This window comes from Colossoma macropomum, unplaced genomic scaffold (genome assembly GCF_904425465.1).
Source record: "Colossoma macropomum unplaced genomic scaffold, Colossoma_macropomum, whole genome shotgun sequence".
NCBI classification, from domain to species: Eukaryota; Metazoa; Chordata; class Actinopteri; order Characiformes; family Serrasalmidae; genus Colossoma; species Colossoma macropomum.
This window is the reverse complement of record NW_023494803.1, coordinates 25304419-25327293: the sequence shown is the minus strand read 5'-3', so window position 1 is coordinate 25327293 and position 22875 is coordinate 25304419. Positions and strand designations below refer to the sequence as shown.

Genomic DNA, 22875 nt, shown 5'->3' with positions numbered 1-22875 from the left:
CAAAATCTCCGCGTATCTTGGATGATCTAAAACAGGGTTGCCTGATTCTGGTCCTGAGGAGTTCAGATCCCACTCACCTGGAAGTAATATGCAGATGCCTGTGAAGGCCTTCATAACCTGGATCACGTGTGCTAGATTTGGGTTTGTCAAGTCAAATTGGGGACACGAGTGATCTAAAACAGAAATAGCTTTATTTAGCTTTGTGCCCTTATAACATAAGAAATAAACCTTAGTGAACGTCTAGTCTTCATGACTGCTTGACAATCTTTATAAATTGTTACATCACTGAATAAAAATAGAACATACACTTGATGGTGAGAGAAAGTTAACATTTTCCAAAGGCTCAGTGTGCAAAAGCAGTTTGTCCCACTCAAATCTCAATACCCAAAAGGTAAAAGGACATCAGTTCTGGTCCTTGGGGGTATTAGTCCACTACAGTTTGATCTAACACAACTGAACCAGGTAATAAACTGGTGAACTGAAACAGGTGTGTTCGAGCATAACTGATGACCTCTCTTAAACTCACTGAAGGTTGTTTTGTTTACTGCCACTAGATGGCACACTCATACTCAAGATGGACAAATACACATATATTGCCAGAGGTGGTGTCCTCACTGCCTTGCTTAACGTCAAATCCTGCTGTAGAATGCTGCAGACACTGCACAGTCAAGTTCAACCAGCATATGATATAGGCCTGTACATGCTTGTCCGATGTGCAGTGTAGTTAAATCATATACACCACAGCTCTGGCAATTCCTGTTGAACAGAGACTTTACCTAGTAAAGCGGTTGGCTGGATAAACTGAACAAAAGAAGAAGAATCTAGAAATCAATAAAACATTTTATAAAACATACCATTAAACCATGTTAGTATCTATGAACTAGCTTTTGAATTCTGTTTTTGCAAGAGAGCTGGTCAGAAACTCTTCTGATAGAAGATGATAGACAAAGACATACATTTCTACCTATTTCAGTAAGTAAATACAATTAACAAAACCTTACAAAAGTAATCTAAGGCTTTCCTATCAACTGAAGTGTTGTCTCAGCAGGAGTGGTCCCAATGCTGCCAAAATGTCTCCTACTACTTCTTCAGGAGTATATGGTGAGGCGCAGCCACTAAAAAACAGACAGAAGCAGATTAGGGAATTTAATTCATTTTGAAATTTAAACCAGAAAGAGTTTAAGGCATTGTGTTTAGGCAACCATTGCCCATTGTTTGAGACAATATTTCATGATAGTTTTAAGATAAGCTTTAGGCCTGAAACTTTTTTTAAGCCCATTTATGGCAGAGAAATATGTGCAAGACATTGTGAGGCAAAATAGTCCCTGAATAAAACATTTATTTTTTCAAAATTACCATTATTTTTTTATTATAAATGTTAGGTGTAAAAATTTAGAAGACACGTGTAGGTTCATTGGTCATTTTAGTTAGCAAATAAAGTGATTTTATTTCTGTCATAGACATTGTGACTGGTACGTTGGTAGTTTCTCTGTGCATTATTTCAAACCACTCTGAATGACTGAAGTTTACATCTAAATCACTGAATTAGGCAGAGAATTTGAGAAATTAATTTAATTGAATTTAAAGTGCTATCATAGATAGGGTATAAAAAGATGTTTATAAAAGTACCTCTTCCATTTTAAGGTGCATTTCATGTCCATCAGCAAGTTTTCTGAATATTTCTTTTAAAAGAAGACGAGAAAATAGGTTGATGAAGTGAAAGATGTTGTTCTTTTTTATAACTCTTAATTTATAGAAAGCCTATAAGACTTTCAAATTGATTTCCATTCTTCTTACTGGCCATGCAGTCCAACCGAAGAGCCAGAAAAATGAAGTTCTCCATGCTGATTCGTCCATTGGAGTCCCCGTAGCGAAAAGTCATAAGTTTCAGCAAGCTGTCACTGATACGCAAGCCTGGACAAACACAGGGTAGTATACTACGTACGTCAGTACGTCAGTTGGAACATTCACATTTGGAAATACTCGAATGAAAAAGCATGTGCAATTAAATGATACCTCAGAAAAACAATACAGGAACTTGAAATTAAACTGACCTGTGCCATCCAAAGCATGTCGCAGTTCAATCAGCGACAGAATGCCATCTCTGTTTTTGTCCATGCAGAAGAACATTTTCTGTGAAGACAGTTGAGGGTTAAAGCAAATCAGTGAAATCTGCAAAGACATATGTGGGAGATTTAAAGCCTGCATTCCAAACCCAAAGCCACTTCAGGCTTACTTTGTACAGATCGACTTTATTCAACAGCTGAGACAGTTCTGCAGCATTGAGTGTTCCAGTAACTGAGAGCTGTTGGGGAGCAGTTAAGGAGCACCTTGATTCCATGCCTGTGGGGTTGTGTACAGCAATAACAGAGCATTTTCCAACTTAAGTGAAAAGAATGCATTTGTCATGGCAAGTATGCATGCGTACATCTGCTCAGTTGGACATTTTCATTGGGATTTTGATTGTAATAGTGACTATGGGGTAAAGGATACATCCATTAATGCAATGATACTGTGGCAAACATCCAAGCTGAATCCTCCTGTGCTTTGTACGTCTTCTGGAAATAGAGCACTTCATAAAACAAAAGCCCTAGACCACGGCCTGAACTCCAGCTATATCTCATTGTCTTTTGTCTGTAAATAACCTAACATAATTGGACTCACCTCCCACAAACATATCATTTAGAAGGTTCTGCAGCTGCTCTGCATTGATATCTTTATACTAATACAAGAGAAGATTAACAAGTATTAGCTCCAAAAATAAAATTCAATATAAATCACCTCTGATGTTTGAGAACAGATATTTTCCATGACTGTAATGAATTTCAGTGGAATTGTTTGTTAAAAGGTGATCATTTACCTGATCAGAAAATTGTCTGAAAAAAGGAACCTTCTGGTCGCGGTCGGGAATGTTCATCTAAACAAGATAAATCACATTTAAACATAGAATATTTTGGACAATCTAATAATCTTGCAAAGATGTACAGTGCTGTGGATATATTTTAGACTTCTGACAAAATGATATGTATAGCTGTTTATAATTTGTTTGAAAAATACAAACTTTAAAATGAATACAAATAAAACAAATAAACAATGCACTGTGATTTCATGTGAGTGTGTGTTAGCTTAACTAAGCTCTCCTCAAGGAAATCCAGTCCTTCATTAAATTAAATCAGTTGAGCTGCTGATGGAATGTAACAAATCCATGCAAGCAGAGTGCAGAGAGAACTCAGGAATCAAACCTGTGTTCTTCTGTGTTCTTCTAACCAACATACTGTTTAACTAACTGTATTCTTCTAACCAACATACAGTTTTACTAACTGTATTCTTCTAACCAATGTACCAAGTTTTAACAACAAAATTATGTGTATTTGTATTTATTGTAATGTTATGAACCATAATAGTTTTCTAGGCAGTCTAAGACTTATACTGTATATGTACATGAGGAAAGAGACTTAGAGTAACTGAATGTGTACACTGTAAATACAGCCTTTAACTGTTAAATTAACAGAGTTAACGTCTCACACTAAAACACAAAAAAATGACATACCTTGTCCATGACATGTGAGGCCTCCCTGTAAAATTTAAGATTATTAAATCGTGTGAAGTTTCATTTGAAGTTTAACATTATCCTTGGATAGATCTTCAGATCAGCATGAAGATAACAGCTCACTATCATATTTGCAGGTTAATTGTGTTACATTGCCTTAAACGCATACACAGTGTGGGTCTCCATCTTTGAGAGAATGCCCAGGATGAAGGAGGCTGATCAATTGGCATAGTAAGTGTGGGGCACGATGAGATACTCTCCTGATTCCAGCGTGAAGTAGTCCATCACTTCACGTGAATCGTACAACTTCTCAGTGTAGGCCACAGGAGGACTGGTGTCAAAGAATGAGGCTGTGAACTTCCCTCTATGGCCTTTCATCTACAGTAGAAAGGAGCAAGTATTACAAAATATTACAAAGTATTTTAATTGCAGGATGAAAAAGCTCTTAAACTTGACTGAATATCTTTACTCATCGTTTGTGGTCAGTTGATTGAGCTTACCTCTGATGGAACCTGAAAAATTAAAGAAACAAGTTTTAAAAGCAATAGACAGAGTACAAAACCTTATTTTTGTTTGAAACTGTTGCTAAAAAAATGTTTTAGTATTGGGACAACTGCCACTGACCTTAAAAATACTGAAGCCGATGAAAAGTTTTCTGATGAGGTGTCTGTTCCTCTTGTCAGGTTTTTGCATGAGCGACACAAGTATGTTGGGCCCCTGTGTTTGTTCACAGGCCTTATTCATCTTATTGATCCTCACTCGAAACTGAGGGTTTGTCCAGAAAGTATCTACCACAGGTAACAAAGAGTTACAATGATTTCTAAGAATCTTTGTAATTTTATAAAGGTGAAATTGTGTTTTTCAAAAGCCCATCTAGAGACTAATATTGCAAATTAGCATACTGCAATAAATGTTATGATATCTGGCATCAGACAATTGTTTGTAATTTTAGATTCTCATGCATCTGTCCCTATTAAACCTGCAGTAAACTATGTTAATCCAATACACTGTGTCAAATTCAGTGAATATCTCCTTTTCGAATGTAACTTCTGCATCACTTAAGGTGGAACAGAAAAATTCAAACAAGAAGCTGGCGAATAAGAAGCTGATTTCAGCTTCATTGAGAGTTGAAAGGCATGAAAAGGGATGAGGAGGCTGCTCTGTTTTTGCTTGACAGGTGGATAACATTAACGTATTTCTGCTGTTTCACAGAACCAATAGGTCAGTATTGTTTTGTCCCATTTTACACCATTTACTGATGTTTGTGGTAGCTATTCCAACTGGCTAGCTTCACAGCAGCAATTGTAGTACTAGTTTGCTAACTCACAACCTAACTAATGTTAGTTACATTACCTGCTGTACTCCTGTTTGCGTTAACATTGTGGCATGGTATTTGTCTGTACATTTGTGAAAGGTTTTATGGCCACAAACACCTAAAAAAACAAGTTTGTTTTGGCAATGCATGTCCATGAATTTGAGGGCCGGAACACCAACTAGCTTCAGTTTGAGTACAGAGTAAGCTACTATAGCTCCAAGCAAAATCAAAAATATAAGTGTAATTCTCTGTTGGAGAATAATATGATCAGTCAACAAACACTACAAACGTACTGAGTTATCAGTAAAATCACTCTAAAGGATAACTACCTCGACATTCCTTGTGGCCACCAGCTGAGATTCCAGCGAGCCAATGGCCTTCGTGTAATGTGGAGGTCCATCTGCAGTTAGAGGAGCCATCCAGGAAATCAGGGCAGAGACTGCAGATATCCAGCTCAGAAAATGTTTTGCAGAAATCGTCTATAGACATCCTGAAAGCAAAATAAACCTGCATATTGTTGCTGTAATATTAAAGACTTATAACACCATGTCCACATAGGCAAGCTGAAAGCGCAAGCTTTTTGGCAAACATTTTTATGCAGAGCGAATAACGATTTTAATCAGGTTACAGAGGTAGCTAAATGCAACGTTAGGAGTCTTATCCAAGGGCTACTATTGGTATAGTGGGGTGTGTTTGCCTAGGTGGGAAATCAAACCCCAGTCTACCACATGGAGAGCAGCTGTGTTACCCACTATACTAACCACTCAACAAAAGAGTTTCAGAGTAATGGGTGAGTTTGCATAATGCAAGATTATATGGACATTCATTTTCTCTTCATTTACAATAGGAGTGCCCAACTCTGCTGCCCAGAGGCTGCTCACAAAGAAGGATTTCTTGCTGAGCCAGTTTAATTTAAGCTTAGGACCATCTAACTGTGGAATTTCTATCTCATGACTGTGGGTCAATTTTTACTGGACTACATCACCAAGTGAAATTATATTGCACACCTAACCTACTCCAGAGCAGGTTAGGTTCAGGATTTTGTATCATAAACAGCTTCTGGACCAAACAGGGCAAAGCTTCTGACCAATCAGGGACAACCTTCTGACAGAGAGGGACCATATGTTCCTGTTTGGGTAATTATTTTTTTCTTTGTAACAGTTGTGTTGTCAGTCACATAGAAAATATCACTTTTCTGTGGATGAATGAATGAATTCATATATATCAAAAACACAGGTCAGATTTACTTTAATAAGCGCTCATATTGTTCTGCCTTCCAGGCAAAGCAAAGGGTGAAATGTTTATTTAGGCAAGAAAATAACGCCTCCTAGTGGATATACTGAATATGTTCCTTTAAAAAAGAGAGAGGAAGTAGAGACCCAGGAAGTGTTGGAAGAGCACAACCAGAAATGAACGCATGCTCAGCTTAATCTGTTGTCATCCCTTTTCAGTCTCTTTGAAGCAATGTCTGTGAGTAAACATTTTAGTTGATTGACTGTTTATATGAGCATATTTTTGTGAGTTGAGTCCTGTTTGAGTTTATTTTGAGATTAATTACATCATTTGTGGTTGCTAGCATGCTCCTAGCTTGGTGCTACCCTGTATCTTTGTCCTGGTGTCATATGCAGTTTCATTTGTGTATGTTACAGACTTATAATTTACCTTTTATATGGAAACTACATTAGTGACCTTTTGTAATTCATGTCTTTTCAGTTTCACTCTAAATTCACGTATTCAAGGCAAATAAAGTCAGAGCAAGAAGCCACATCCTGACTCTTCTAGCCTTTTGTGGATAGAGTTTGGCTGCTGTTTAGTTCTGGTTCTAACACCTTAATGAGAACAGTACAGTGGAAAGACAGTGAAATCTGAGATTCAGGTGTGACAAGCCACAATTATGGATGATACGGATAAAGCCTCTCCAGCCAGCTCTGCAGGCACACAAACCACCGCTTCATCAGTCAGCACAGCAGCTAGGGCTCGTGCTAAGACAGAAGCAGCACGTGCACATGCATTCTTTGCAGAAAAGGAGGCACAACTAAAAGTTGAATAGGCTAGGATGGTCATGGAACAGGCCAAACTAGATGCTGAATTAGGAAGACTGGCACGCCAGAGAGAAGCAGCAGCGGCTGAAGCACATGCAGAGGCTTTGGAGGCAGCTGAGGTGAATGACGGCAGGACGACTTCCAGAAAAGAAGTTAATGCATCGCCAGGCACATTTGTATCTATGCATACTGCCAATTATGTCAAAGAACAAATGAAACTGCATCTCCCATGCTGATGCTGCAACGCCATCTATACCTCAGCCTGATGACAGTCTCATAACTAAGGGCAATGCATTCTTTGACTTTTACTTGCCACAAAATGAATGTTTCCCCCGCTAACAGACCCACACATTGTGACAGCTCCACTGGGGATTATCTTCACTGTGTGTCTCATATCCCAACACCTCAGCCTCATGGCCAGCCGCCCTACACAAGCACAGTGAACCAACCACAGTCACTTCCAATGACTGACTTTGCTAAGTACCTAGCACGCCGTGAGCTGGTGAATACAGGGCTTCGCCAGTTTGATGATCAGCCTGAGAGCTTTAGAGCTTGGAGGTCTTCATTTACCAATGCTATAGGAGATCTGGGGCTTTCAGCTGGGGAAGAGTTGGACTTGCTAATGAAGTGGTTGGGGAAAGCATCATCTGAACACGTCAAGAGGATACGCCTGGCGCATATCAGTGATCCGAGCACAGCTCTTAAGAAGGCTTGGGATAGGCTGAGTGAATGTTATGCTGTGCCAGAAGTGATCGAGAATGCACTTTTTAAAAGGCTAGACAGTTTCCCCAAAATACCCTGCTACGTTACCCAGACTACGTTAAACTGCGGGAGCTCGGAGATCTTTTAGTGGAGCTCCAGTCAGCAAAGGAAGATGGTTACTTGACTGGCTTGGCTTTCCTTGACACTGCCCGGGGAATAAACCCTATAGTGGGAAAACTTCCCCACGCACTACAGGAGAAATGGATATCCTGCGGCTCCAAGTTTAAGGCTGACAACAACGGACACTTTCCCCCATTCTCCTTCTTTGCTGCATTTATATGTCAGGAGGCACGCACTAGGAACGACCCTAGCTTTGCCTTTGCCAGTAACAGTAACGCACCTATGAAAGAAAAACTATACAGCCAGCGCTCCAGTTCAAAGTTCCCCATATCAGTTCACAAAACAGACATCTGCACTGAAGATGACTTCACCAGAGGCACTATCTCAAAGCAGAATGAGAGCCCAGCTAAGAAATGCCCGATTCCCCTCCCACTAAAGAAGTGTAGAGCTTTCAGGGGAATGCCATGGGAAGAGAGAAAGGTCTTCCTTAGAGAAAGCGGAATTTGCTATAGATGTTGCGCATCATCCTCTCACCTGGCTAGAGACTGTAAAGTAAACACAAAATGTACTGAGTGTGACAGTGATCACGTCTCTGCAATGCACCCTGGTCCAGTTCCTCAAGAATCTAGAAATTCCATCTCCGCACCAGAGAACATTGAGAAGGGAGAAAAAGGCCCCACTAAGGCATCCAACATTGACTGCCATTGCACTGAAATTTGTGGTGAGACTCAAGCACCTAGATCATGTGCAAAAATATGTCTAGTAAGAGTGTTTCCCCAAGGTCAGAGAGAAAAAGCTGTCAAAATGTATGCTGTCCTTGATGACCAGAGCAATCGGTCACTTGAGTTTTTTGAGTTATTTAATGTAAAAGGCCAGCCTTAGCCTTATTCTTTGAGGACCTGTTCTGGGGTGACTGCCATGTCTGGAAGAAGAGCAGAGGGCTTCTGGATTGAGGCAAACCGTGGAGAGACCAGCTTTGCCCTACCACCACTAATAGAGTGCAACCAAATACCCAACCATAGATCTGAGATACCCACACCAAATGTGGCCCTCCATTACCCCCATCTCAAGTCTGTAGCAGACCACATTCCTGATGTTGACCCTGATGCAGAAATCCTCCTCTTGTTAGGGAGAGATATTATCCGAGTGCATAAGGTTAGACAGCAGATAAATGGCCCCTATGATGCACCCTTTGCCCAAAAGCTGGATTTGGGCTGGGTCCTGGTGGGAGAAGTATGCCTTCAGGGCGCACACAAGCCAAGTGTGAGCTCATTCAAGATCAGTGTCTTGCAAAATGGTCGAATGTCTTACCTTGCATCATGTGACAGTTTCATTCGGTTGCAAGAGACAGTAAACCACGGCGGGGAGAAACAAGAGATTCAGAACTGGCACAGTGGAGCAGAGCACAAGATTGGACATAGAGTGTTCAACCACACAGTGGATGATAACAAGCTGGCTCCATCTTTTGAAGACACAGTCTTTTTAAAAATTATGGATGCTGAGGTATATAGAGACAAGGCCAACAGCTGGGTTGCCCCACTTCCCTTTAGAGAGCCCAGACAGCGGCTCCGTAATAACCGTGAGCAGGCTGTTACACGTCTCACCTCTCTGTGTCATACCCTGAATCGTAGGCCTGAAATGAAAGATCAGTTTTTTGCATTCATGGTTAAGATTTTCGAGAATGGACATGCAGAGCAGGCACCACCACTTGCAAAGAATGAAGAATGCTGGTATCTGCCATTCTTTGGGGTCTACCATCCCCAGAAACCTGGGCAGATTAGAGTGGTTTTTGACTCAAGTGCACGCCACCATGACATGTCCTTGAACGGTGTGCTGCTTGCAGGACCAGATCTTAATAACAGTTTGCTGGGGGTTTTCATCCGTTTTAGGAAAGAGAAGGTAGCATTCACTGCTGATATTCAGCAAATGTTCCACTGTTTCCTGGTGAGGGAGGACCACAGAAACTTTTTGAGGTTTCTGTGGTTCAGAGATAACGACCTCATGAAAGACAACATTGAGTACAGGATGAAAGTCCATGTTTTCGGCAATAGACCTTCACCGGCTGTTGCTATTTATGGACTTAGGCGAGCTGCTGAAGCGGGACAATGTGAACATGGCACAGACACACGCAAGTTCATTCAGAGGCATTTCTATGTAGATGAAGGGCTCATGTCACTGCCCTCGGATGAAGAAGCCATTGATCTCCTCAAGAGAACCAAAGCATCCCTTGCTGAATCGAATCTCCACCTCCACAAAATTGCCTGCAACAGCCTAGTGGTCATGGAAGCCTTTCCCCCAGAAGACCATGCCAAAAGTATAAAAGATTTAGATCTCACTGGGGAGGCAGAGCCAACACAACGCAAAAAAGTGAAAGGGAAAAGTGAAGTGGGCTTTGTCCTCGGGAAATCCCGGCTGGCTCCGCAGTCTGAACCCACTATTCCTCATCTTGAGCTGTGCGCTGCGGTAATGGCAGTGGAAAATTGCAGAACTTGTTCTCAGTGAAATGGACCTTCAGCCAGATGCAGTGAAGTTCTATTGCGACAGTAATGTTGTCTTAGGTTATATTCACAGTCAGACTAGACGGTTCTATGTTCAGCGTATTCGTCAGTTTACAAAGCCTGAGCAGTGGTTCTATGTGCCGTCTGAACAAAACCCGGCTGACTGCGCATCACGATCTGTCCACGTATCACGACTCAAAGATGCAACCTGGCTCAGTGGACCAGCCTTTCTTCACCAGCACTGTGAAAGCCAAGAAGCGATACCACAGTCATTCGATCTCATCGATCCAGACAAGAATGTTGAAATACGGCCAGAAGTGAAAAGTTGTGTCACGCAAATTCAAGCAAAGGGGGGTTTAACCAACAGTCGCTTCAAGAGATTCTCCACATGGAGCTCACTAATCAACACTGTGGCTTTTCTTATTCACATTGTTCACTCTTATAAGACAGTTGACCAGGCCTCAGGATGCCGAGGCTGGCACAAATGCCATAGACCCTACAAGCCTGAAGAGCTATCTCAGGCTTCAAACATCATTATCAAGTCGGTCCAGGCAGAGGCTTACATGGAGGAGTTAGCAGCACTTGCCGATGGCAAGCCTGTTAACAAGAACAGCCCACTCTTTAAGCTCAATCTCTCAACACTTCTAGTCCGTCACTTTCACGAAAAGGTAAAACATCAGGGCCACCATTTCAGTGAAGGAGCACTCAGAGCCGCAGGTCTGTGGATTCTTGGAAGGAAGAAACTCATCAGCTCCGTCATACATAACTGTGTCACCTGCCGGAAACTCCGAGGTAAAATGGTTCAGCAGCAAATGGCAGATCTGCCTCCTGAACGTGTCACTGAGGCTCCCCCATTTACATATGTGGGTATGGATGTTTTTGGCCCTTGGACAGTGACAGCCAGAAGGACCAGAGGAGGTCAAGCTGAATGCAAGCGCTGGGCAATGCTGTTCACCTGCATGAGCACACGGGCAGTGCACACTGAGGTTATACCATCTCTGGACACTTCAAGTTCTATTAATGCTATAAGGAGATTTTTTGCCTCACGAGGGCCTGCGAAACGGCTTAGATCCGACTGTGGGACAAATTTTATAGAAGCCTGTAAGGAGCTTGGATTTGTCAGAGAGCAACAGTGTCAGAGCATTCAAAGATATCTGAACGATCAAGGATGTATCTGGGAGTTCAACCCTTCTCGCTCCTCTCATATGGGAGGAGCCTGGGAAAGAATGATCGGAGTGGCTCACAGAATTCTCGATTTCACACTCAAGCAGGAGAAGACTGCTCTCACTCATGATGTTCTGTGCACTGTAATGGCTGAAATCACTGCAATTATGAATGCAAGGCCCCTCGTTCCCATCTCCACAGATCCTGACTCACCCTTCGTACTAACACCTGCCACGCTTCTCACCCAAAAGGTTGGTGCTCCGTCTCCCCAGGAAATTTTACTGACAATGATCTGTATGGAAGCCAATGGAGGCAAGTTCAGGCTCTTGCAGAGAAGTTTTGGGCAAGGTGGAGAAGAGAGTATCTCCCCACACTTCAGAGGCGACGTAAGTGGAATGAACCTCATCAAAGTTTCAAGAAAGAAGATGTTGTGCTGTTAAAAGATGATCGGGCAGCTCGAAATATGTGGCCTATGGCAGTGGTTGAGTCAGTCTATCCCAGTGCAGATGGCAAAGTGGAGCTCCGGATTGTGGAGCAGGGTACTTCAAAGACACTATTGAGACCAGTGTCACGGGTCATTTTTCTTTTTGCTAGTGGGACTGCAAGTTGAGTACATTTTTATTTTGAATGTAATATTATATAGTTGTGGCATCACCGTTGCCAGGCGGGGAGTGTTCTGCCTTCCAGGCAAAGCAAAGGGTGAAATGTTTATTTAGGCAAGAAAATAGCGCCACCTAGTGGATATACTAAATATGTTCCTTTAAAAAAGAGCGAGGAAGTAGAGACCCAGGAAGTGTTGGAAGAGCACAACCAGAAATGAATGCATGCTCAGCTTAATCTGTTGTCATCCCTTTTCAGTCTCTTTGAAGCAATGTCTGTGAGTAAACATTTTAGTTGATTGACTGTTTATATGAGCATATTTTTGTGAGTTGAGTCCTGTTTGAGTTTATTTTGAGATTAATTACATCATTTGTGGTTGCTAGCATGCTCCTAGCTTGGTGCTACCCTGTATCTTTGTCCTGGTGTCATATGCAGTTTCATTTTTGTATGTTACAGACTTATAATTTACCTTTTATATGGAAACTACATTAGTGACCTTTTGTAATTCATGTCTTTTCAGTTTCATTCTAAATTCACGTATTCAAGGCAAATAAAGTCAGAGCAAGAAGCTACATCCTGACTCTTCTAGCCTTTTGTGGATAGAGTTTGGCTGCTGTTTAGTTCTGGTTCTAACACCTTAATGAGAACAGTACACATATAGTGGCAGTGGGGAAAGCAATGCTTTTTACCATTATACATGCTTTACTTTCTACATATTTACATAGTGAGATTTCTCTTTCCTTCTTTAAAAAATAAGTTGATTGGCCCCTCCTCCTTCATGTTTTATAGCTGTTCCTCATAAACACCACATGTTCATGAACTAAACTCTAAATGACAGAAGTTGACCAAGGGACCCTGGTTTTACACCATTTGAAAACATCAGCTGCCCTTTTTATTATGTAAACATTCTATGATAAATGGACCAAAAGAAACGGTCCAAAATTCTGTGCAATAAAACTTTATTGGATATATGCTGTTTTATTTCAACAGTAAAGACATTTGCACTCATTAGTAGGAGAGAAAAGTGACAAAGTGCATGTTTTACTCCTACCAGAATTCTCCATCGTCGGCAGCCTTCAAATACCTTTTACGCTCTTCTGCATTTACTGTTGTCCATATTAGTGATCTGAAAGGGTTAAACAGCAGAGCATTGTATTAATGAATGAGCTTGAGCCACACAGAGAAAAGAAATTAAATGTAGTGGAAATATACCTGTTTGGAAATGTACCTAATTGACCTGTTTGGACACGCTATCTTGCGCAACTATTCATACCCGATCTTGCTCCAACTGCATATGACAAACATATCACTGGAAAGCATATCCAGTAGCTTGAGAAAAGCAACAGTCACAGGACCTACATGAAGAGACATGCCTCTTTAAGAAAAGACAAGCAGGCCTAATAGTTACCAGCTTTATTCTGGATAAATGCTCAGTATACAATACTGAAAGCACATGTCTTTGGCAGGGGCTCAGACACCTGACCTGTATGCAAACAAAATCATGGCACACCTATGTAAGACATACCTCTGTCATTCTGGTTTTAATCTGAGCTGTATGTCTGTAGGCTATGTTGAAAAGCTTTCATGTACTGCCATCTTCAACTCAAATAGCCCACGCTGTGAGCTGTGACTGCTAAAGACAACAATTAAACCACAAACCGTCAATGACAGAGAACATTAAAGTGTTATTTGTGCAGGTTCCTGCAAAATGCAGACTAGTCATTAGACTGTACCAACATCAGGGGCCATGGCCTATTTTACATGGTCACATGGTTGCAGAGCATGTCCTCTAGATTCCAGTGCGCCTCCACTATAGACTGTAAAAGCAATTTCCCAGTTCAAACTAAAAAAATGAAAATACCTTTATCTAAAAAAAGAATTCACTGCATGTATAATTACTAGGTGATTAAAAATAAGTATATCTGTATCTGGTGATACATCCATATAATCAGAACATTAATATGCATAATACATTATTTTGTCTGCCTCTGTCCCTTCCTGTCAGCTCTCATCTCCTCTGCTGTTTCTATTTCTTGTATGGTTGGGTCCTGTGCTCTCTCAGCTGCTTTTGTGTTAAGCTATTGTCCAACCACTTCTACCTTCTGTTGCTGCAACATTTAATTAATAACTTTAAAATGGAAATTAGCCAACTGCATATATAATACCCACCTGGCCACAAATAAATGTAACTACATGAACTAGTACCTGGTATTTCATTAGAATTATTATAATTTATTTTGTTTTAGTCCTTGATATATATTGTGGCATCCACCACAGGCCACGCTGCGTGAGGAGCTTAGGGAGTGTGGCCATGCACTCTGAGGAGGTGCCATGCTCCCAATGGAAAAGAACATTTGTTGTAGTAGTTGCTGTTGTTTGTGATGTTATTAGTGAAGCAGATTGTGTCCATGGAACTTGGGCTTTGTGTGAGTTATGTGCCTATCCTCCACGTGTGTTGTGGCTAGGCATTTCTTACCGAGCACTACACCTGCCCCATCCCGAATGGGTCCAGCCAGCTAAGAGCTTGTATACCATTGGGATGAATTGAAATGTGAATTTCAGGCCTTCTCGTTGAACATCAGTGCCTGTCCTCATAAATGCTTTTTTGACTGACTGGACACAAGACAAAAGTCTTGTGAAAGCTTTCCAAGAAGAGTGGAAGCTATTACGGCCACAAAGGGGGGTCAACTCCAGATTGATGCCAATGGTTTTGGAATGGGATGTCCAACAAGCTTACATAGGTCTGATGCTTTTGGCCATACAGTGTATCATCGCTGTCCAAAATGTTTCCCCATTTTTGTGAATTTATTTTTCTACATCGTACATCTATGTCATTTGAACACAGCCCTTTACAGTATGTGATACAGTATCATGATAAATAGACCAATAGAAATACTCCAAAATCACCAAGAAAAAAACTCAAACTAAAAATATTAACTTACCAAAAAAGTTAAGAATGTTTTGTCTTCTCCTGTGAAGTTACTATTTTGAAGATACATGTTTTGGGTTTTTTGGATAGTGATGATATGCTGGATGTAATAAAAAAATGTGATTCTATTATACACAAATTAAATTGCTTTTGATCTTTGATTCTTGAGCTATTTTTTCACTGAAGTAGCGATACTTTCTTTTGAGCATAGGTTTAGGCTGCTCTATCCACTTTTGGTGCACATAAAAACCTAAGTTTCTATAAATGTGAAAGTTGAAAAAGATTTAAAACAGAAGCATTTCTTACGTGTCACTCCAGTCTCCCTTCCACTCTGTGCCTCCCCAGGGGTTGAAGAGCCTTACCAGCTCAACCTTCTTATCCTGGCTTGTAACCTAAGGAACACATCCAGACTCTTTTAAAGACACTGGCTGCAACACCATACTGTACTGTATTAAAATACACTGCACTGTGTTGTACTATACTGTACTGTATTGTACTACACTGTACTATATTACACGTATATATGGTTTGACACATATTGTACTTATGAACATGCTACTAATGGTGGTGTACTATTTTGACAGACTGTGGTTGTAGGCAGTTTTTGACACAGCCATTTACTTAAAACAGGAGTTCCCAATCCTGGTCCTGATGACCTACCACTCTGCAGAGTTTAGCTCCAGCCCTCATCTAACATATCTGAATCAGGTTAAGAAAGCCTCCAGGGGCATCCAAATATTAGAGCCAGGTGTGCTGTGTCTGAACTCGCCAGGGTTTTAGATCTGCAGCACTAGGACTGGGCACCATTGAGTTACATAATATACACAAACACAAATACTACATAGGACAACAGTTGGTGTCACTATTATTTAGCAGTGAGATGTGTGGAGTGCTGACTCTTCCATGCTGATAATGACATCATGAATTTTATTGTTATTTATTATTTAGCTAAGCTTGCTGCATGCCTAATAAGTTTGCTTGCATTAGGCCTACTAAAAAGGGACTTAATACTGGGTTCTGCAGCTCCTCATGAATCAAAATTGTGATTGGCCATATCAAACTTTGCCAGCAGTGTTATTTTGTTTTCCCCATCACCCATACAGAGCTAGCATTAGACAGAATTGATAAGTTTCCACAAGGCCTTTTTCCATCAGAGAAAAGTAGATGTTTCTTGAGAAAGATAGCAGAACAAGATGCATGCATGCATGCTTTAATGCCTCTTTCAATCTATCAACATGCTGGCTGAAGATAAAGCTTTTTGTTGTTGCTGTTATTGAGTTCAGTATTAGCATGGAGAGTGGAAGCTAATGTGGGCTTTTACACAACAGCAAAGACATGGCAGGTAGCCCTGCCCTCTCTGCCCCAAATAGAATTTGTCTTAGGCCCCCAGGAAGGCTAGAACAGTATAGGCTTATGGCTGTGTGCTGGTAGTGCAATTCAGATTCATTACAACAAGACCCACCGTAGTGACCCCTGTCACGGTGTAGGCATGACCCTCCACTAGGCCATTGTCCAGCCTTCTGTTCAACTGTGCCTGAAAATGAGTCACATGAAGATGCTATGAATATATGCCTTTTATGAAATTAGAGTGAATATGTATAATGCAGAGAGAGGGCTTTATTATGGTATTGATGCATTGGTACTACAACTCATTCAGCTCACTATAATACACATATATTTACAGTAGTAATATTTACAGTTATAGTATCAGGTAATAATAAAGCATAAAGGCCATTAGTAGTGAGTTTACATTTCCAAATGTTCCACAACCCATCAGAGAGTTGGCTGTGGCTGCTCGGTGGAGGAGGTCCCACAGCCCTTGGGGACTCTTATTTGGTCTGACTGCCATGTGAATACCCCCAGTAAAGTCCAGCAGGGCTTCAGACACGGCGCCACTTTGCATGTCCTCATAGGAGCCGCAAACTCTGAAAAAAAATAAACGTAACAGTTCTCTGTGCATTTATATTTTCTATATAATACATGTATTACATTAGACCTTTAACATACATTCATATGCAAGAGTTTGGGTGCTGCTGGTCAAAGTACAAAGTAAGTTTGTTATTTTACTAAGTGAAAAATGAACACATTTTTAATGTGCATCATTATTATTGTTTATGTGCTGAATTTAACATATTGGAAAAAATGAAATATAAAATGTGGCACGTCCAAAAGTTATATGGCACACTTTTTTTAGAGGGCGTGTACTTACTTACACTGCTTTCACTGAGAAAATCAGCAAAACATGTCATTGGAGCAGGGGGCTCAAACTTTTGCATCCAACTGCATTTATGTAGCAAGAATACAGATTATAGAACTGTTAAAGCAAAAAGGGCTTTATGGATTTGGGCAGGAGTTTTTGGGTGTCTGAACAGGGAGGAGATGGGGTTTCAAAATATCATCAGAGGGAATGGAGAAAAGAAGCACTGTCCCAAACGGCACCCTAAGCTCTGCAGTCCTCCACTAAGGCCACATGTAAGTGAAATCATCAACGTGCAAACATGGAGAGCAATAGACCTCGAGAGCTCTAGCTTTAACAGAGTGCGTTTGTGGCAGACTCATTAAGGGTGCCAAGAGCCCCAGTTTGATTGGGAAACTGAGAAATGGGAAAGTCTTCACAGGCATGCACAAATGAGGACTGCAGGACCTCAAGTGCCCTCACCATTCAGGACAATGCTAGAGATAGGAATTTGTAGGAAGTTAGATAGGAAGCGAGGAGTTTTAGGAGTGGTACTACTCTTAAACTTCAATTTTGTTGTAACTCTGTTTAGATTCACGTCAGAGTGTTAGTAGGACTTACTTGGCGTATGCCTTCTCTATCAAAGCAGGCCAAAACTCAGTTGGATCTCTAGGACTTTGAGGACTTTTAGGATGTACAAAAATGAGTCGACCATTGATGGTGGGCAGTTTGTCATCAATCACAACATCAACCCATTTCCCAAACCTCCAGAACTGTGAAAGAAAAAGAAATTACAATACAACAACATACAGCCAAAAAGAAACAAAAAAGCAAATGTAATAACAAACATCTGCTTTTGATCCTGCCTTAAACAAACTGAAACTTTAAGTTTATTAATTCAGAAATACTACGCTTGGTCCAAGTGGATGATTGTGCATGTTAATAAGTAAGGACAGGCTTCTGAGCTGGAATACTTGCCCTGAAGTGAAATATTCCTGCATAATCCTTGTGAAATGACTGTCCAACAGGAAAGACCTTTTCCATGATGTGTATCTGAAATGTCAGAGCACCAAGTGCAGCCAGAAACCAGCAGTTTCCTAAAAACCAGAATCACACTCAATGATGCACTGGGCCTCACATATTTTGTGGTATTACTGGCATGATATTTTAAAACTTTTAATAGGAACGGTGATTTACATTTTTGCACCTGTGTATAATAGATTATGTGCATTTCAGTCAAGATCATTTCAGTTATATAAAAAAATAAAAATGCCATATTAATTTTAAACATCAAACCGTATTAGCATTTTCATCAACAAAAGCAGATAAATCAATTGAGATTTATAAAATTGACTTTATCCTACATCAAGTCTAGGGCCTATAAGAATGATGAGGAAAAAGTCTAAAAATGTATAATATCATGTTTGGTCAGTGCATTGTCGTGAACGTACCAATCACTCCTTGGGCAAAGTCAAATCTGGATATTCCATCAACAACTAGATGAGGATTTGGCACCAATTTCTGAAAAGAAGGTACAAACAATAAATTCCTCTTAAAAGTGGGAATTATACAATAAAAGTGTATATTAGTGGGTTAATTATTTAATTAACTTAATATTGCTAGCTACTGTTTACACTGTATTAAAATTTCACCATGAACACACCAATAGAAATGGTGCAAAATGATGTAGAATAAGAAACTGTTACATTAACTTAAACTGAAAGTTAGGAACGTTTTTACTTTCTCCTGTAAAGTTACTTTTTTGGAGATACAAAATTTTGTTTTCTGACAGCTCCGATATGTAGCCCCTTACTGTACATTCCAGTTCAGTGGGAATATTTGGTTACCTCTTTTATTTTGGATCTTTCTCTCAGAACTTAAAATACTTACAGACAGTTGATGGTAAATATGTTCAAATCAAAATATACAACTCAAGGACATGGACAGTACTTCTGCCGATGTAGACCTACCGTTGGCCTTATCCATTGCACTCTGGCCATGTCATCAGGAGACAGTAGCCTTTCACCAATAGACCTGTTGTCTGGGGGGAACATATCATCAATGAATCTCCTGCCTCGAACAAGATAATACTGGTGCAACAGCTCAAAGTCCTGGTCCAGGAACTTCTCTGGGTTGGTAACCGTGCCCACACCATCGCTCTCCTGACGTTCTTTCATAATATCCAGGCACACACCAGGAGGAGGCATTTTTGGATGATTGTGTTCTGTTTAATGAAAAAAAAATAGGTTCTAGAGAAAAGTCACTTACTGCACACAACACTAACCATTTACATGAACATTTTTTCAAACATTCCACTTACCAACAACAGAGTTACTGTCCAAATAGAAACAAGTAACTCCAAATTGGTAACTTTACAGGAAAGGACAAAGACGTATCTTACTTCCAATGTAAGTTAATGTAAAGAAATTTTATTCAAGGCGATTTTGGAGTATTTCTGTTGGTCCAATCATCATGAATCATGAAAGGACAGCTGCTAAGCTGAAATTGCACAAACCTGAGATACCTGGGTTTTTTTGGACATCGCAGATGTGCAGAAAAGCAACATTCAGAGCCACGAACAGCAAGTGTGAAGGTCAGATTTCATTAGTGTAGTTATGTGAGAGTGAAGAACTTTTCTTTAAGTTTAAAGAAACGTATCATATAGAAAACCACATCACATTATCCTATCACATAAAACCATAAACAAACTAATATATACCAATGAAAAATTTTTCCTAGAACCACACAACCAAGACGTGAACTCTTTAGGAAGCTATATTTTTTAGAGTGTACTGCAGATCCTGTCACTGAAGAAGCAAGAGATGTGGCCATCTTTTATTCAAAGGTTTTAAAAGTAAATATCCACACGTGGACAGCAGTGGCTCAACAGTAATCTGGTACCTCCTGCATACTTCTACCTTTGTTATATAGTGCACTCTGAGAGCCCCTTATGCATACATGAGACAATATTATAACAGCCTATTCCTTATGCACTCTAAGATTGCAAGTCTGTGACAGCCATAACAGTTTAAAGAACTGAAAGCACAGAAATCAATTGTAGCATTTTACCTTGTACAATGAGACGAACAGGCAGCAATGAAAATTCACTCTAAGGAGCAGAAGCCTCTCTACTTGTTACAACCTTCTCTTTTGCCTCAGGTATTCCAGCATTTAAACACCAAAAGCTTTCTGACTCATAAAGTTCCACCCACCTGCAAATTCACTGGAGTTGCTGCCTTAAAGGGGCCAAACCTCAAAAGTGTACATGCTACAAAAAAAATCCTGTTATTTCACTATTCAATATAAAATAGTTCAAAATGATCCTCACTGGTCACATTTGGATGCTTCACAATGTTTTATGTTTTGGTGCATATCTCATTAACTATGACTCACTGGGAAAACGTTTTTTTTCTGTCCTCAGATGAAAGCCTCCATTAATTTCTATAATTTATAATAATTATCTAATTGCTTCTGAATTCTCACACACTGAGGTCAACAGTGTTTTTGTTAGCTTAGGAGGAGAATACATTTTTTGTATTTAAATTATTAGTATCAAGCCCTATAGAGTATGCTTAAGCACAAGGGTGCAAATTTGAGGTCTCTATTAGGGGGAACTAACACTGGTAGGCTACAATGCTACCATCACATAAAAATAGCAGATTTCATACATAAAACTAGGTAAACAAAGTACACAGAGTTCCCACATTCTCATGATATCTAACCCTATATATGCCAACATTAAAACACAAAATGAACAACATAAAAAAGTAAATTTCTATAAGCAATCGAAAATGTAGAATACATTGAAAGATATCAGTAATATAAGCTGTGTAGTTTTTAACAACCATCCTGCTACTCCACAAAAAATTCCAAAAGTGGGAGAAACGTTATCTTCATCCTCCCCTGAATTTGCACCAACATTTAAGCTTTAAGTGTCTTTTTAACTATTTATTTGGGAGTTTTTTCCAATTTTGTCCTCAATTTAGTCATATCCAATTCCACCAACTAGTTATGACTCACCTAATCACACGATACCACCAGCACAATGAAAGCAAAGGCAAACACAAGCCATGTCTCCAAGTCATGTGAAGCCAGTCACCACGTTTTCGAACGCGCTTGGGAGAGAATGCCCATCACCAGTTCTGATACATCAGCTGACAGACACCTGCGCTGGCTAGCATAATGCTGAGTGATGGGAGGAGAGGGATGGCCATCCTGCCCACCTAGAGACAGCAAGGCCAACTGTGCTTTCTTGGACTCCTGGCCATGGATGGCTGTAGCAACACAAGGGATCAAACTCACAATCTCCAGATGATAGGGCAAATAATTAGATGATTGTACCATTCAGGAGTCTTTCAGTGTCTTTTTGTCCCAAGTCATTTCCACAAAATGGTGTTGAGGGACCCCTCACTACTCACTACTGAAATTTCATCAGATTTTGGATCTGTGTTTTTACCATGTCAGCTGTCTTCATATTCTGCTGCTTTAGTATGAAATAAAATGCTACATGTGAACAACAACAAAAACTGAACCAAGGAGGGCTGAGACTGAGCAAATCAAAGTAAGCTTGTGGTTTCTATTATGTTTGTTAAAGTTTTGATTGACTGAGTTTCCTTAGAAACCAGAACCAGCCTGTAATGGATGAGTGCCCAAACCATTTTTTGTAAACACACAGCCTCTAAAGTTGAATTTGGTTTTAAATACATGCATTCACAGCTATTCCTCTGAGAAACCAAACCTGTAAAAACATGTTCAGAGCCTTCTGTTATTGGACTTTTTTTGAACGATCAGTGGTGGAGGCAAAGCAATATGAAGGACAGTGCTACAGTAATGTGATTATTTGTCTTGTAATGGAGAATGTTTCTTATAGCATACTGCAGTTTAAATTCTTGTAATTACATTACAGTTGCTGACATAATAAGTATGTCATTTGTGTTACTCAATTGTCTCTAAGAACAATATTAATTTAGTGCAGTGCATTTAAAACATTTATATTTCCTCTATACAGATTGTCTGTGCCTGTCCTTGTATGTAATGTGTACATGCATGTGCTACGTTGCCAGCTGTCTGTGTGACTTTGATTGTGAACATGGGCCATACAGAATGAGAGTGGGAAATGCCGTAAATTCAGTCAACCATCTATCAAAGCATCTAATCACAGTAGTATGAAACTGATAAACATTTGTGTTCTGAAGAAGAAGGGAGCGCTCCAACTTGCCCTTAACAAGGCCAAACTTGATGTTTGTTCTCACAAAAATGACACTTTGTTTGTGACTGTATATTTCTTTCTCAATAAAGAGCTAGGACTATCAGTTATAACGAGTAGTGAGATTGCTTTTCCTAGGAAGTAATACATAAAGTAATCCCAGTAGATAACGCTATCTGATTCTATCAGATAATTATCCACAAATTTTACTTACATTTGTCCAGAATGATGAACAGAACTGTAGGTGATTCCATATTGAGTGTGAAAACATCAAGAACAAAGTTAAAACAAAATTAATATCCAAAATGCCTTGCAAAAAAAGTAACAATCGAACCTTGAGTCACATTACATATTAAGGAATTACAGTAGGAAGTACAACAGTAAAGTCTGCTTTGAATCATGGTTTCATCTTATAGTCGCAAAACAGGTCAATTGATTGAATTGAACTGTTTTTAATTTTGGTTGAATTCAATTGTTTTTCAATCTTCACTTTTATTTGTCAGTTCAAATTAACTTTGGATCTTCACAAATATTTCTACAACCTTTTGTACCACATTTGATCAAGATGTAATG

General features: G+C 39.9%; 1 pseudogene; it reads right to left on the bottom strand.

The window, feature by feature from the left end:
• Positions 1-172: 172 nt before the first annotated feature.
• Positions 173-20292, bottom strand: LOC118823281 (annotated as a pseudogene).
• Positions 20293-22875: the final 2583 nt, after the last annotated feature.